This window comes from Humulus lupulus, chromosome 7, assembly GCF_963169125.1.
Source record: "Humulus lupulus chromosome 7, drHumLupu1.1, whole genome shotgun sequence".
In the NCBI taxonomy this organism is placed as follows: Eukaryota; Viridiplantae; Streptophyta; class Magnoliopsida; order Rosales; family Cannabaceae; genus Humulus; species Humulus lupulus.
The window spans coordinates 196,431,117-196,436,743 of NC_084799.1; positions in this window are offsets into that span (position 1 = coordinate 196,431,117).

Here is a 5,627-nt window from a genome sequence, read left to right on the forward strand (position 1 = left end):
TGAGGGTAAATTGGTTATTTGTTCGTATGTTGGTGATATAATTTGAGACCACATTATGATGTGGGTTTGTTCGAGCCATTTGGCATGAGACGATCAAGGAATGTTAAATATCGGTTTGGTCATAACGGGCTTAAGCTCGGGGCTCGGGGTGAGTCTCGGGATGTTTTAATGATTAGAGTGTTACCGGGCATTAAAGGGTAACGGGAGGTGAATTATTGGTGTTCGAGAATATTGAGATTAGCGGGAATTGGGAAGTGTTAATTATGATTAACGGGATTTATGGAAAGTGCCAAAATTACCCTTGAAGAGGTTTTAGAAGCTTTAAAAGACCTAGGGGTATTTTAGTCTTTTGGCTTGGATATATGTTAAGCTTGGAAGGCTGTGGATTAAACAGAGTAAAAACAGAAGCCTTTCTTTCTCTTCCCGTACCTTCTTCTTGCTTCTTCTTCCTTGTGAGTTTTGTGAATTTTTTGAAGGTTTGAGCTTGGGAGCTAAGCCTTGATACCTTGGGAGAGTGTTCCACTGTTGAAGAGCACCATAACCTGAACTTAAGGTAAGCTTTTAGCCACTGGTTCTTATATATGCTCTGTTTTGGTTGTTAGTTTCAGCCTTAGAATTTTGATGTGGAAAGTGTGAATCAAAGGGAGTTTAGGTGTTGATTTGTTTGGGATTTGATGAGGGAGAGTTATGAGTGTTGTTTAGGGGTTTAATTGTGTGTTTGGAGGAGGTTTTGAACTGATTTGAAGGGCTGGTTTGAGAGGAAAATACAGGGGAAAGTTTTAGTTAGCGTGCTGTCATTTTGGCCATTCTGGGCTGGGAGTCGCGGCGCAGTTGTGGTGCGCCGCGGCCCTTGGCGTCTGGCAGGGGAGGCCCCTTCTGTCTGAAGGGCGCGCCACGGTGCAGCAGGGGAGGGCCGCGGCCCTTAAGGCCAATTTTGCTAAAATGTGGTTTTTAGCTTAGGGATTCAAACCATAGGCCTCGGGGTTGAACCTACTACCCGGTTGAGTAGTGTTTGAGGTCCCGGAAGTTAGGTTTTGGATTGGGAACCTTTTATTGTTCATTTTATTGATGAAATTCCATAATTGGTTATGACCAGGTAACAGCTAAAAGACCAAAAGGTTGATCGTTCTCAGGGTCACTCTTTTATTTGTTCTAGCTCGAACTGGAGGTAAGAAAACTACACCCCAAGTGTGACATGCATGGATATTTGTGGGGCATGTTGATTGTGTAATATGGACATGAATTGAACATGGAATGCTTAGTATATGTTGTTCACTTGTGCATAGCACTGAATTATTAGTCAGGTTTGGCAAAGGTGCTAGTATCAACTGTGAAGCTGTGACTGATTAGTCAGGTTCGGCAGTGGTACTGGGCACTGGGCACTGGGCACTGATCACGTTGCACTGACCGCCGGTCAGAGTTGGCAAAGGTGTTAGTATCAGCTGTGAAGCTGTGACTGATTAGTCAAGTTCGGCAGTGATACTGGACACTGGTCACTTAGCGCTGACTTATTAGCCAGAACGGTCTTAGCGTGGTTCATGCAAGCCAACGGAGATTAGATCTAATCGACCATTAGCATTGAATGGCTCAAAGAGCATTAATGCCTAACCGACCTCGAGGGTCGATGAATTGAGATAAGCACTTGGAGGCTAGTGGCTTACCTGCAGCCACTCTCCCTCTTGAATCATGTGATGTTCACTCATTTGTTTGAAAGCGTTATGCTTAGTGTGATTATAATGATAATCATTTGATAATGTTATTGAAAAGTGTTATGTTTTCTTGCTGGGCCTTGGCTCATGGGTGCTATGTGGTGCAGGTAAAGGGAAAGAAAAGCTCACCTAGCCTTGAGTGGAGAGCTGATGTGGTGTTGTGTACATATGCGGCCGCTTGACCACCACGGCCAAGGAGTTCTCAGAGGAACTAGGGGGTTTACCCTATTTTTGCCGCTTAGGTCGGCGGGGTTGTAACTTTAAAACAGTAATGACCATTTTGTATTGAGAACCACTTGTAAATGTTTTGTTTAGCTCTGCAGATCAGTTTGTAATAAAAATCTCCATTTCCTTTTTATTGGTTTTATACCTTAACCTGTTACTTACACTTAGAGCACGTTTTTTTACCAAAGGACTCGGGTAGCGAGTCAAATTTCTGGTCCACTGTTCACCGTAACTGTTCTGGGGTAGCCAGGGCATTACACTAACCACAATTCACCCCAAGAATTCACCAAAAAAAGCACACAATTCAATTCTCAAACCATGATATTCATAGCTGAATTCTACAACATAATTACACAGAATTCCCTTACCTCAATATGTAGAAAAATCCTCTAAGTTTTATGGCCTTAACTCCCTTCTTGATCCCACAAAAATTCAGAAATTCCTTTCCTTCCTTTCTGTTTTTCCCTAGTTTCCTCTAGAGCTCCCAAAGCCAAGCTCTTGCATAAACATAAGGATGAGAACATTCCAACCTTTCCCTTAGCCAAAGGTATCTATATCCAAGCCAAAAAACCCTTTTGCCCTCCATCTAACTCTTATTCTAGATAATCCTCAAGGGCAACCTAGACATTTCCTATTCTTTTACAAAAATATCACTTTCTTACTTAAAGTAACTATCCTGAATGGTCACCTATGGTTACCCAAGCTACTAAAATACCATTAACCTTTAACTAAAGGTCCCCAACTAAATTTATAATATTCCCAAAATACCCCTAGGCTCCTCCCGAGCCGGGTATTTAATCCCGTTGTGACTTTTAGCGAGATAGCTCTCTAGGACCGTCTCGGAATGTGCATCACAAATATATTACCATTATATCAAGAATATCACATATATTACATTTATGCCCTCAACAGGCTATAATTACCAATTTACCCCTAACAACCAAATGGGGCCCACATGCATATTTACTTCACCTAAATATGCATTCTAACCACATATTCATTAAATTCACATAAATTAATACAATATAACAATTATTGCCCTCCAGGCACACTAATCAAGGCTCCAAGCCTTATTAGCGAATTTGGGTCGCTACAGGTACGAAGGTTTTACCTCCTTGAGCAAAGGCCAAATTGTTCGCAATCATGTTGGTCGTAAGGAAATACTCCTGGTAGTACCTCCCCACGTTCGATATGTGAGTGGTGTCAGTCAAAAAGGTGCGTCCAGTCTCCTGGTGGAAAAAGTGAAAGAACCCCGTACCTTCTTGGTTGGGGTTAGATTTGAGGTCAAACAAATAGTTAACCTCATGAGGAGCTGGCACGGGCCATTTTTTTTTGCTGTAAAGGATATAGAGTGTAGCAAGCATTCTATACCCTTTAGGAGTTATTTGAAAAGGAGCAACTCCGAAATAGTTGGCCACCCCTTGGAGGAATGAATGAAGAGGCAAGGTAGCCCCTGCCTCAATGTGGAACCTCGACCAGGCGCTGAAGGCGCCTCCGGGCAGGTTCGCCCATTGATCTTGGTTGGGTTGAACTAGTGTTACCCCCGTGAGACCATACTTCTTGATGTATTTGGCGATCATCTTGATCGTCACTCGGCTCTCAGGTACTACATACCACTCAACATCTGGTTGAATGGCATGTCAGGGCTGAGCGTGTGTTTGGATATTGGGGTTAGGAATATTTTTAGCTCGACCACTGGTCGAGGGAATTTCAGCCTGATGAGCAGGTTGATTTGAAGGATTGAGAGTTTTCTTTCTCTGGGCTGTAGTTTTAGCTTGAGCCATATTTTGAACAAGGACAGATGGAGTGTTTAAGGTGGCACGAGAAAATGGAATGTCAGGTATTAGTGATGATGGTTGCTCCTCGTCCTCAAGCAGTTGAGCCAATAAGTCGTCGTCGATGGGTCTTTCTCCTCCCCACGGATCTTGCATGAAAACTGCGAATAGAGAAAGGAGGAGATAAGGCGCACAACCTGAAAGCATGTGTTGAAAGTTGGAATAACGTTGCTCGCATATACGACCAGCAACATTCTAACAAAAACGCCAAGTTCTATGCGAGCAGTTTGAAAAACAGATTGAAAAGCGGAAGTAAAAAGTTTTTTTTGGGAAAAAGCTTTTTCAACTCCAAAAGGGGTGGGAAAAACCCAGTTTTTCAACTAGCTTAAAAATCGAATTTTTACTTCGATTTTACGCCCTAAACTTACGATCTTGACTATCAAACTGGCTCCTAACTCCTACAGAGCAAAAATACGCTACCCTATCAAGCATCAATCGGTATACACACAATCCTCATGCATTTCTACCCAAGAACACGAAAAATTTCAGAGCTCAAAATAGGCATGTAATAGTATGCATGGCATGTCAGAGAGCATGAAAGTTGAAGAAATTTACCTAGAAGAAGATTGGAGGTTCTGAAATGAAGCAACTTTAGGCGTGCAAACAGAGGATCTTTAGGACAAGCGACGGATGATCTTCAAAGTTTCTGAACTCAGGGTTGAAGTTCTTAAGGGTTCTTGGCAAGAAAATGGTAAGTAAAAAGTGAAAAGGTATATTTGGGGATTATTTATAATGGCTGAAATATGATAAAAAAGGGTAATCATGAGTTACCTTTTTCAAGGCATGGGGAAGTGTAATAGCCGTCAGTAGGGTTACTTGGAAACTGAAAAGGCATGATTGGACGTGATTAGGTCACCTTTTTCGAGGAAAGCACGAGTGACTCTGACAGATTTCGTGGGGTATTCGAAAGGTCAGTTCCCTAAGTTTACTTATTGCTGGTCGCAATAAATAAACTTGGGGGGCAAATGTTTATCCAAAAAAAAGTTGTGGATGATGTGGCAAGAATTTTTAGCACGTGGCCGACACGTGGCAAAGATGTTGCTCGCCTATCGACCAGAGATACTTCCATGCGCGGGGTTCTAGTTTTATGTACGACCAGCCTGGTCGTATACTTCATTTATTTATGTATAAATTTGTATAGTTGTAATGACGGCTGAGAAAATCTCTTCATTATAACATGAATATCTGTTTATTAAGGAAAGATATGATTGATTGACTCATGTAACCCTCCTTGAGCCTATAAATATACAAGAAATAGCTCAAGGGGGGATCTTTTTTTCGAGTCCTCTTTTCTAATCTGAGAGAAAGAGAATTGTATTGCTATTATCCATCGTCTGTATTGTTTCTTCTTCTAAGGTTTGTGAAACTCAAGAACCCTAGTTCTTTGATCACACCTTTGAAGCTCAACATTAATAATAGCATCAAGTGGACGTAGGTCATTACCAATCTTTGGGGTCGAACCACTATAATTCTTGGTGTTCTTTACTTTCCATTAGATTTTTCTTTCCAAGCATCGTGTTATTTTCCTGTCGTATATTTGACTCCGCGTCGTTAGCTAATTTGAGGGTCAACAAGTAGCAAAAATGAGACAATTTGCCATGGTCAAATAAATTTCAGAGGCTCCATCGATATGTGTTATATTATCTAAGAATCTAGGCCTTATCTATCTTGATATTTTCTGTTAGTTTCTAGTAGTATTGGCTTCAATTTTAAGAAATATTAGAAGATCAACTAGAGTAAAAGCATAATCAAAATCAACAACTATTGAGGTAACCAACATATCACATTACAAGGGCTAACCTAAGTAAATTGTTAATAAATGAACATACATTCTGAACAATGGACAATGAAACAAATC